We start from the raw sequence: 12,956 nt of genomic DNA, 5'->3' as shown, positions 1-12,956 counted from the left end.
ATTTTTTCCCACACAATTTTAGGCTACCATGTAGATCAGAAGTTGGTGCTGACCTGTAGGCTATTCTTGGTCTGAAGATGAATTTTTCTTTGGCTGTGTAGTTATTTTTAAACAAATAAATTATTCTCTTAAAAATTCACATTCCCAGTTTTTCTTGGAAAAATAAACCATAGAATCTAATTCCAGAGTCCCTGAGAAAAATAATTGACTGGAGCTGAGTTGGGATGTAGGGAACACACTTGACTAGCATTCGTTCCATTTCTCCCCTCTCTGACAGATCCATACTGGTACAGATATAAAACCACACACATTCTTTGTGTCTCCGTGAAAGGTGGCACCATTTGTAATTCCTGAGTTGCCTTTTTTGCCAGATTTTTTTTTCTCCAAAGATATATGACCAAATACAGACCAGTGATATATTAGGAGATATTCTGGAAAAGGGTTCTCCTAGATCCTCTGAGAAGCTTCCCAAAATGTCTTTCTCATTTCTCCTGGATACTAGTAGTCAGAATTATGAGGATTGGAATTGGTAGAGCCATTATGCTACCGTCTTGAAGATAAAGCCCTACATAAAGAATGACAGAGCTAGGGGAATTTGAGAGAGACAGAGGAATCATTGGAATAAATCAATTCAAGAGTCCCCATTACATCTTGACTCATTTACTGTTATGTAAGCCATTTTTTAAAGTTCCTTCATTTCAACTATTTTTAACCAGGAGGTGTTTGTCTATTCTTGAGTGAACTAAAGTTTCTTAGCATATGCACCCCAATCTTCACTATCTGCACGGCAAAATCTCTATTTTACTCGTTTTAGCTACTAGTAGGCCCTGACAAGAATTTGCATTTGTGTCTCTTATTACAGTCAAATATATTGAAACAATGCAATAGGTCATTGCATTGGGCAAGTCTGCTGTAAAAAAAAAATTGCTGTTTAAAGTGTTAAAAAGCGAAGATGTCGCTTTGAGGACTAAGGTGTGCTTGACCCAAGCCATGATATTTTCAATTGCCTCATGTGCATGTGAAAGCTGGACAATGAATAAGGAAAAACAAAGAAGAACTGACGCCTTTGAATTATGGTGTTGGCAAAGAATATTGAATATAACATGGACTGCCAGAAGAATGGACAAATCTGTCTTGGAAGGAGTTCAGCCAGAATACTCCTTGGAAGCAAGGATGGCAAGACTTCGTCTCACGCACTTTGAACATGTTATCGGGGGGACCAGTCCCTGGAGAAGGACATCGTGCTTGGTAAAATAGATTGTCAGTGAAAGAGAGGAAGATTCTCAAAATGATGGATTGACATAGTGGCTGCAACAATGGTCTCAAGCATAACAATGACTGTGAGGATGATGTAGGACCAGGCAGTGATTCGTTCTGTTGTACATAAGTTCACTATGAGTTAGAACTGATTCAATGGCACCTAACAACAACAACAACATATTGAAACAAATCTGAACCAGAAGAATGAAATGGAATGCATAAACATGGATATCCTAGGCATTAGTAAGCTGAAAAGGACTGGTATTGGCCATTTTGAATCAGACAATCATACAGTCTACTATGCTGGGAATGACAACTTGAAGAGGAATGGTGTTGCTTTCATCGTCAAAAAGAACGTCTCAAGATCAATCCTGAAGTACAACGCTGTCAGTGATAGGATAATATCCATACGCCTACAAGGAAGACCAGTTAATACGACTATTATTCAAATTTACTCACCAACCTCTAGGGCCAAAGATAAAGAAGTAGATTTTTATTAGCTTACAGTCTGAAATTAATTGAACATTCAATCAAGATGCATTGATAATTACTGACGATTGGAATGCAAAACTTGGAAACAACGAAGAAGGATCAGAAGTTGGAAAATATGACCTTGGTGATAGAAACAATGCCAGAGATCGAATGATAGAATTTTGCAAGGCCAACAACTTCTTCATTGCAAATACCTTCTTTCACCAACATAAACGGCAACTATACACATGGACCTCGCCAGATGAAACACACAGAAATCAAATTGACTACATCTGTGGAAAGAAGCAACGGAAAAGCTCAATATCATCAGTCAGAATGAGGCCAGGGGCCAACCATGGAATAGACCATCAATTGCTCATATGCAAGTTCAAGCTGAAACTGAAGAAAATCAGAGCAAGTCCACTAGAGCCAAAATATGACCTTGAGTATATCCCACCTGAATTTAGAGCCCATCTCAAGAATAGATTTGACTCATTGAACACTAGTGACCAAAGACCAGACAAGTTGTGGCATGACATCAAGGACATCATCCATGAAGAAAGCAAGATGTCATTGAAAAGACAGGAAAGAAAGAAAAGACCAAGATGGATGTCAGAAAAGACTCTGAAACTTGCTCTTGAGCATCAAACAGCTAAAGCAAAAGGAAGAATTGATGAAGTAAAAGGACTGAACAGAAGATTTCAAAGGGCGTCTCCAGAAGACAAAGTATTATAATGACATGTTCAAAGAGCTTGAGATGGAAAACCAAAAGGGAAGAACATGCTCAGCATTTCTCAAGCTGAAAGAACTGAAGAAAAAATTCAAGTCTTGATTGCAATAGTGAAGGATTCCATGTGGAAAATATTAAACGACGCAGGAAGCATCAAAAGAAGATGGAAGGAATACACAGAGTCATTATACCAAAAAGAATTAGTCAATATTCAACCATTTTAAGAGGTGGCATATGATCAGGAACCAATGGTACTGAAGGAAGAAGTCCAAGCTGCTCTGAAAGCATTGGCAAAAAACAAGGCTCCAGGAATTGATGGAATATCAATTGAGATGTTTCAACAAACAGATGCCGCGCTGGAGGTGCTCACTCATCTATGCCAAGAAATATGGAAGACAGCTTCCTGGCCAACTGGCTGGAAGAGATCCATATTTATGCCCATTCCCAAGAAAGGTGATCCAACCGAATGTGGAAATTATAGAACAATATCATTAATATCACATGCAAGCAAAATTTTGCTGAAGATCATTCAAAAACAGCTGCAGCAGTGTATCGACAAGGAACTGCCAGAAATTCAGGCTGGTTTCAGAAGAGGTCCTGGAATCAGGGATATCATTGCTGATATCACATGGATCCTGGCTGAAAGCAGAGAATACCACAAGGATGTTTACCTGTGTTTTGTTGACTATGCAAAGGCATTCGACTGTGTGGATCATAACAAACTATGGATAACACTGCAAAGAATGGGAATTCCAGAACACTTAATTGTGCTCATAAGGAATTTTTACATAGATTAAGAGGCAGTTGTTCAGACAGAACAGGGGATACTGACTGGTTTAAAGTCAGGAAAGGTGTGTGTCAGGTGTGTATCTTTTCACCATACCTATTTAATCTGTACGCTGAACAAATAAAATGAGAAGCCAGACTATATGAAGAAGAACGGGGCATCGGGATTGGAGGAAGGCTGATTAACAACCTGCTTTATGCAGATGACACAACCTTGCTTGCTGAAAGTCAAGAGGACTTGAAGCACTTACTAATGAAGATCAAAGATCAAACACCACAGCCTTCAGTATGGATTACACCTCAACGTAAAGAAAACAAAAATCCTCACAACTGGACCAATGAGCAACATCATGATAAATGGAGAAAAGATTGAAGTTGTCAAGGATTTCATTCTACTTGGATCCACAATCAACAGCCATGGAAGCAGCAGTCAAGAAATCAACAGACACATTGCATTGGGTAAATCTGCTGCAAAGGACCTCTTCAAAGTGTCAAAAAGCAAAGATGTCACCCTGAAGACTAAGGTGTGCCTGACCCAAGCCATGGTATTTTCAATTGCATCATATGCATGTGAAAGCTGAACAATGAATAAGGAAGACCAAAGGAGAGTTGACGCCTTTGAATTGTGGTGTTGGCGAAGATTATTGAATATACCATGGACTGCCAAAAGAACGAACAAATCTTTCTTGGAGGAAGTGCGGCCAGAACGCTCATTAGAGGCAAGGATGGCGAGACTGCGTGTTATATACTTTGCACGTGTTGTCAGGAGGGATCAGTCCCTGGAGAAGGACATCATGCTTGGCAGAGTACAGGATCAGCGGAAAAAAGGAAGACCCTCAACGAGGTGGCTTGACACAGTGGCTGCAACAATGAGCTCAAACATAACAACAATTGTAAGGATGGCGCAGGACCGGGCAGTGTTTCGTTCTGTTGTGCATAGGGTTGCTATGAGTCAGAACCAACTTGACAGCACCTAACGAAAACAACAGGATTCAGAGCGAAATTTGGCAACTTGTGACTTTCCCTCCTTACTAAAAAGGAGTGACTGAAGGGAGTTCTTCCAGGAACTACCTCTATTTTTTATTTATGGATAAAATTTCTGCCCAGGGGATGGTATAAAACAGTACTTCAAGGTGAAGGCTCTGGGACCAGACTGCTTAGGTATAGATACTGGTCTTTCAGCTTACCATCTGCTTACTGTGCAGTAAGTGACAACTTTTTTAAAGCGCCAATGTCCTATTTTTTTTTTTTTTTTTAATTTTTATTGTGCTTTAAGTGAAAGTTTACAAATCAAGTCGGGCTGTCATACAGAAACGTAGAAACACCTAGCTATACGCGTTCGAATCCGCCAGGCGCTCCTTGGAAACTCTATGAGGCAGTTGTACGCTGTCCTATAGAGTCGCTATGAGTCGGAATCAACTCAACAGCACTGGGTTTATATACTCCTAATTTTTCTCCCCCTAATGAGACAGCACGCTCCTTCCTCTCATTCTCTCTTTTCATGTCCATTCGGCCAGCTTCTGACCCCCTCTACCCTCTCATCTCCCCTTTAGACAGGAGATGCCAACATAGTCTCATGTGTCTACTTGATCCAAGGAAAATTTCAATGTTCTTATCAGGAGTATTGAGATAATAAGAGTATCAGACATACTGGGCAGTTATAAGGAGAAAATGCGATAATGTATGTAAAACACTTAGCAGACTCCCTAATTCGCATAACATTCAACATGTTAGTTTAAAAAAATAATTAAATGGTTTGGAATCAACACTTCTCAACAAGGAAATGATGCAATAAGATGCAGATTAAATTATGATATGTAGAAAAAAAAGCTGATTCAATGTAGGCATATATTTTTCTTTATTGAGCCTTTTTTTTTTTCTTTTTTGTTAACCTAATGTCTTTAATCAACACTCCTGAAGTCAATGTTTTGTATTGAAAAACTACTGCCTTTATATACCCTCATCCTTGTGTAGGGGTGTATATACATATATACATATGTATATAAAATGTTGCAAAACAGACATTTATGAGCTTCTTCTGCAGTGGATCAGAATATATATTTAAGAATTTTATTTGAGGATGGATACCTTGGATAGCTCCTACATCTATTTCCCAAGGGATTACATTTCAATTTAGGAAAAAAAAAATTCAATTAAGACTAAATAGAAAACTATAACTAAAAAATAAGAAAAAAAGATGAAAGTTGCACATATTTTAGATTGTGATCCTGCCATTAAAAAGAATGATATTCTGTCCAAATGGTAAGAAATAAATTGGTAAAAATTGCTAGTCTTCACTAATGGACTGAACTTTGTTGCTGAGATTATTCAATAGCTTAGCTCAGGGATTTTTGCATACTTTTACTCAACAAAACCTTTTCAGTCATTAAACTAATGTACACATCTTGAGCAGAATATAAATTAAATTAACCTCTTTGACACTGCTGTGTTTGTTCTCAGGTTTTAACTGAAAAAAGGTGTAGGTTGAGTCAGATAGAAGGAACGCTGGCATATTTTCCCACCATTTGCTTGTATCTGGGTTATGTTCATTTTAATAGATTCAATCTAAATTACAGCAACTGAAGCCAGAGATCTGGGAATTATAATTTGAGCTCTAGTTCTGCTAGAACATTATGATATAAGCAATTCATCTTGCTCCTCAAAGACTTAGTTTCTTGCCTAAAAATAGAGATTATACCCATGCTTTCTTAACCACAGGATAAAATGATGTAGTAGATGGAATGATATTTTGAAAAAATAAGAGAATTAGAGGAAGACGTGTAAAAATGGTGTGGGGGAGGTGTCTGACCACCTCCAACCCCACAAGGAGGAAGGAGAACCAAGATAACAGCCCAAGGCTGATTCCTATGAGGTGGAGGTCAGACATGCCTCCTCTCTCCACCATCTTTACCAGTTATGACACCAACCATTCCTCCCACAGCACTCTCTATTGGGTTGGATAATTCATTGCAATGGCCACCTAGAACTCAGAGACCAACTCACAATTACGGGGTTTATTAGGGAAGTAACAGTTATAATTCAGGCTCAAGAACACTCAGAATACAGTTCTTCTGTCAGGATAGCCTCTTTCCGGCCATGCTATCAGGCACACCTCTCCCTAGCCCTAGACCTCTCCTCAAAGGCGCTCAGCTTTCTTTCTCTGTCATCCAGGAAGCCCACTGTGCCATCTCCTGCTGCCAGGTCTCTTCTGCCACCACTTTTCATGTTTTTAGGGTTAGAGCTTGTTCTTTCTCTCTGTCTCCTTCTTCCAGGAGCTTCTTAGAGCAGGAATCCTGGGTCCAAAGTACACACTCTATGCTCCTGGTTATTCTTTCTTCGTGGTGGTAGGACCCTCTTCTCTTCTCTGGAATTGGCTCTCTTTCAAGGCAAAACTGACCAATCCCCTCAGTAGGCCACAATTACCCTGTCACACAGTCCTGCCCAGTCACTTGGGTGGGAGTTACAAGACCATAGCTAGAAAGGCCACACACAAAAGTGACTAATCCACCACAACAAGCTATTATTAAAAAAAAAAAAAAAAAGTAACACTATGCATAAATAAGTCATTATTTTTTCCAAAGCACCTGACTACTTTTTACTGAGCTATAATTTTCACAGAGTGAAATGCATACATCTTAAGACTGGAGCTCAATCAATTTTAATAAATATCGGTGGTACAAATGATTAAGCACTGGACTACTAGCCAAAAAGATGGTAGTGTAAACACACCCAGAGGTACAGTGGAAGACAGGCCTGATAACCTGCTTCTGAAAGGTCACAGTCTTGAAAACCCCATGGAGCAGTTCTATTCTGCACACATAGGGCCACCATGAATTGGAATCAACTCAACAGCAACTAACAACAACCACACAATGTAACTATATACCTATCAAGATATATTACATTCCCACCATCCCAGAAAGATTCCTTGTGTTCCTTCCCAGTCAGTATTCTCCACACACTTGAATAGATAATTCTTCTAATTTCCATCACATATTTGCTTTTCCTGTTCTAGAACTCCGCAGAAATAGAAGCGTAAAGTAAATATATATATAAATTTTTGAATCTGAATTCTTTTCCTCAACATACTACTTTTGAGATTCACCCATCTAGTTTGTTCCTAGAAGCATTTTATTAATTTACAAGAATATAATTTTGAGCTAGAGTCTAAGAGTGGCTTCTTCAACTGTCATAGCTATTTCAATATTTCATTAGAAAAGTTCAAATATTATTTTCTAAAGAATTTGAACCCCAAATGAAGGTGAACTCTTCTGCCAAATGGGAACAAATCTTGCCAAAGTATGTGAGTATAAGCTTCATTAAGTTGCAGCTTTTCTTCCTCTGAATTCTGTCCATAAGGACGAAAACAGTGGAGAAAGGCCCAGAAGTCATGCCCATCAGATCAAATGGATAATACCCTCCAAATATGAGTGGACGATAGAGTTCATTTATCTTGGGGCAAGGAGAATATAGGGGTATGTGTGCATATAAATACATAACTTTTCCCTGTATTTATTTATTTCTACTGGTCCTGAAATTTAATGGATTAATGGAAATTAAAATATGGAAACCAATTTTACAGTTTCACATGAATGCTTATATTAAATTTCAGACTATAAAAACAATAGCATAAATTACCCATGATATAAGCAGTACATCACTTACTTCTACTTTGTTAAAAAAAAAGAAAAAGAAAAAGAAAACAAACCTCAAACAGCGTTTTCCTCAGATCACTTTTTTTAGACGTGTTTGTAATAGACGCACAACCAGTTAACAATTCTGAAATACAATGCCTTTTCCCTCTTCCTTTCATCCCTAGTAACCACTATTAAACTTTAATCTCTGTACATCATTCAGGAAGCACTGAGTTTCTCTTCATGGTGATGGAAAATCTGGCAATTGATAATGGCGATATTTGCACAACAGGATTGATATAATTGGTGTACTTAATTGTACATATGAAAAATGTTGAATTGGAAAATATTGTGTTGTATATATTTGTGTTGTTGTTGTTAGGTGCCATCAAGTCAGTTCCATCTCATAGCGACCCTATATACAACGTGAACAAAACGCTGCCCAGTCCTGCACCATCCTCACAATCTTTGCTATGTTTCATCCCATTGTTGCAGCCACTGTGTCAGTCCATCTCAGTGAGGGTCTTCCTATTTTTCACTGACCCTCTACTTTACCAATAATGATGTCCTTCTCCAGGGACTGGACCCTCCTGATAACACATTCAAAGTACATGAGACAAAGTCTTGTCATCCTTACTTCTAAGGAATGTTCTGGTTGTACTTCTTCCAAGATGGATTTGTTTGTTTTTTTGTCAGTTCATGGTATTTTCAATATTCTTCACCAACACTATAATTCAAAGCCATCAGTTCTCCTTTGGTCTTCCCTAGTCATTGTCCAGCTTTCACATGCATATGTGGCAATTGAAAATACCATGGTTTGGGTCAGGTGCACCTTAGTTCTCAAAGTTACATCTTTGTTTTTTTTAACAGTATAAGGTATTAAGAATGTAATGTCAATAAAAAGGAAAAGTAAGAAATAACATACAGTGCAAGGTATGGGTCCTTGATTATGAAATCAGTGCAGACGCTTATACAACCTCATGAGTGTTTTGGTAAAAGTGAAAACTAAGCAGGTGAACAACCTGAGAGATAGGATAACGAACTCATAATATTATTGATTAAACACGGGAGTGGAGAAGAAGGACAAGGGTGCTATTACCTCATACAGCAAATAGTTTCCTGTAAGGAGACAACCTATGGATCAGAACTCCCCATGGTTACTGACAGAATATGGAAGAGTACTACTCTCCTTGTGGAGTTAGAAGCTGGTCTGTCAATAGGAAACTGAAGCCTAAAAGGCAATTGTACAGTGTCAGCAAATATCAACTTCTCTCAGCACTGCATGGAAGGGATGAAAAGATGAGAAAAAGGTCTTGTGGCTTTCATTGAATTAATGATAAAGAACTTTAATTTTTACTCAAGTGACCTTCATATCTAATGCATTTGTATGGTTAATATGATGTTATTAGTAAACATATCTTCCCATTTTTCAATCTTTAGCAGTTTCCTCTTCAAGCTTAATATCATTAAACATACAGTATGCTTTTTTTGGCAGAGGAGGAACAATTGCAAAGTGCTACTGAAGCCAAATTTTTACTGATGAATTTAAGATATATGTGCTATTAAAGTTTATTACATATCTACAGTTTGGGGTAAAGAGGCTAGAAATATACAGGATAACCAGGCAATGAAGAATTCATGTTTGAAAACTCTAAATGTTTTTATTTCTAAATGAAGGCTGATGCCAGGCTCCACCTCATTTCCTTTGCTTCTGTATTTCTATAGTCCAGGACTGGGCCAGCTGATGTTCCCAGCTAGAGTTCAGTCCCATGCAGTACCTGAGTTAGTCTTAATTAAAACAGGGGTTATATCAGAAGGTGAAGCAATGCTATCAGGTGGATTTCAAAGTCAAATCTCATCCCTCAGGCCAAGACTTGGGCTTTCATTGAAGTTCTTTTCAGGAAAATCAGATCCCAAAGTGAATGCTTCATCTGCAAGACTGGATTCATATTTACTCCTTAAAACCTATTAGTATGTCCCACTTTTGCAAAATTAGCTTTCTAGAAAAATAGTAGGTCAAAAGCAAACCAGAGCTATGAACCTATTCCCTCCTCTAGTAAAGGATGTCCAGCTTTGTCATTTTCTTTTTCTTTTTTTAAGAGTGGTATGCTGGAACCAGCCCAAAATGGCTCATGGCTCGTGATAGTCAATTGTTAAATTTTTCAGGAATTTTGTGAGCTTGTTGTTAAGCAGTCATCATTAAGAATTAAATTCTACAAACTATAAATAAAGTGAAAAATAAAGGTAATAAATACTAAAAACACAACACTGCTGCACTAGCTTCTTAGGAATGCCACGACAAATTACCGAAATAACTGGCTTAAAACAACAGCAATTTATTCTCTCATTGTTCTGGAGTCTAGAAATCTGAAATCAAGGTGTTGGTTTGACCATGCTCCCTCCAAAAGATCTAGGGAAGAATCCTTCCTTGCCTCTTCTAGCATCTAGTGGCTCCTAGAAATCCTTGGCATTCCTTGGTTTATGGCGACATAACTTGAATTGCTGCTTCTGGTATCATATAACTTTCTTCTCGGTGTCTCATCTATATCTTAAAATCTTTCTCTCCTTAAAAGGACACTGTCCGTTGGATTTAGGGCCCACCCTAATTCAATATAATCTCATTTAACTTGTTTACTTCCTCCAGGACCGTATTTCCAAATGAGACCACATTCGTAAGTTACTTCGGGTTACAAGTTCAATGTGTGTTTTTTGGGAACAACCCCCAAGAAATTCCTATTTTACTATAATCTTGTGCGTATGAGCTTATATAAATGTCTTCAATGTATATGGTATAAATATTATATACCAAGGGACTACTGGAAACCCTGGTGGCCTAGTGGTTAAGCGCTACGGCTGTTAACCAAAAGGTCAACAATTCGAATCTACTAGGCACTCCTTGAAAACTCTATGGGGCAGTTCTACTGGATTCCAACTCATAGCGTCCTATAGGGTCGCTATGAGTTGGAATCGATTCAATTCGATGGCAACGGGGTTTTTAGTTTGGCAGAATCGCTCCACAGCTCTGCATTCAGTGATGTCATATTGGTAGCTTGAAATTCGTTTTGGTGGAAATATTAACACTACGGCAATCAACAAACACTACAAATCAGGACTTGATTTATCATTTTGTTGACTTTAGGTGTTTTCTTAAAGAGCCAGATAGTAAACTTTTTAGCTTTCAGTGTATGGACTCTGTAGCAACTAATCAACTCTACTATTGAAAGTAAGAGTAGACATAGACAGTATGTAAACAAATAGGCTTGGTTGTGTACCAATCAAACTCTATTAACAAAAACAGGCTGTGGGGCCTATTGTTTGCTGACACCTAGTTTTTTTAGTCTAGGTTTAAGGAGCCCTAATGGCACAACAGTTAAGTGCTCAGCTGCTAACCTAAAAGTTGGTAGTTCAAAACCACCCTGTGGTTCCACTGGAGAGAGAAAACCACTAAGAAAACCCTGTGGGGCAGCTCTACTCTGTCACACGGAGCCACTATGAGTCAGAATTGACTTGATGGCACCCAACAACAACAACAGTCTAGGTTTAAGAAAACAATGGAGAAAATGTTAAGAATGAAGATAAATTTGAAAGTGTCATATCCATAACTGTTATATTATTAATAACAAAAAATTGAGAAAATAGACTTTTAGTATTTGAGAACTATCTGATTTAGTAGTTACTCAAATCTTTTTTTTTTCAAATCAGTGGTAAATGATTGAGATTCCAGCATATGTATTGTCTCTATACTTTGTCTTACTCATTACTATAAATAAAATTAAAACCAATATTCAGCCGAGAACTACACGCATTCAACTCCAACCATAACGTACTTAAAGATACAAGAGACCAGCAAAACTCAAGGGAAATATTTTTGACAATCAATTGGCATTGTGGAATTAATATAAATATTATATATTTTATTATTACTTGTAAATTGTGTCTTACACATTCTTTATATAAGTAAAATTTATAATAAACATGTGTGCATATATGTGTGTGTGTCTATGCATTTTTTTCCCCAGAGAACTGATTTTTAAGCCTTTACCAGTACAAAACTACCCAAAACCTGGGAATTGTAAATATCCTGACAAATGGCAGTATAGGTAGTCCCCAAATTATGATGGGGTTCTGTTCTAATAATTATTCTGTCATCAGTCAGTTCTGATGTAAGTTGAATACCTCATGTTTTTTTTTTTTTTTTTAGTTTTCATTATTATTGTTTTTTATTATCAATATCTGTATAAATCTGATCTTTAGGGATTGGGAGCATTACATATGAGAATGATTAACATCAACAAATTATGTACTGCAAAATTGTATGTAGTACATATTACTAAAAGAGAAAACAAACAAAACATGGACAGTAGTAAGTGCAGTTCATCATAATTAGAATACATCGTAAGTCAGGGACTATCTGCATCCATATTGGAAATGTAAGCTCTGCTAAAATGATTTTGTAAATCCAACATATAAAAAGAGAGTGACATAGCAAAAATTTGATTACTTCCTAAGGTTAGCCAGAACCATATTTCTCAAAGACAGTTCCACCAGCATTAGTACATATGATTAGGAAACTAGAGCCCATGAGAAAGTTACAGAAACACATTTTTGCATCACTTTGATGATTAAACTGGAGACTCCTATTGGATTGTGGTCTCTTTCAGACAGTTTGTATAAAGCACAACACCCACCCAACGGAAATGACCTTAAAGTTGCAATGACCACATGAGTCACACCTGAGTTTCTGACATCATTGACACATGATAACATGGGCTCTCTTTCTCCCTACTTTGGGGCCAGCCCTTGAAGCTGGGTCATGTTTCTTCTTTCCATTAAGTATTAATGCATTCGTATATTTAGTCTTTCTAAGCTTCGTTCTTTCATCAAGATTATCAACATGTCACTTCACTACAAGTGTTATAAGGATTAAAGAACGTAATACATAGAATGTACTCCTCACAAATAAGTAGCCCGTAAATGTGTGCTATAAACCCTAATATTACTATTACTAATATAATTATTTTTTTCCATTTGGCCTAATTTTCTGAGACTCCAGAAATCCTGTCATTCCTCATAGA

This window comes from Elephas maximus, chromosome 2 (genome assembly GCF_024166365.1).
Source record: "Elephas maximus indicus isolate mEleMax1 chromosome 2, mEleMax1 primary haplotype, whole genome shotgun sequence".
Classification (NCBI taxonomy): Eukaryota; Metazoa; Chordata; class Mammalia; order Proboscidea; family Elephantidae; genus Elephas; species Elephas maximus.
This window is presented reverse-complemented; position numbering follows the sequence as displayed.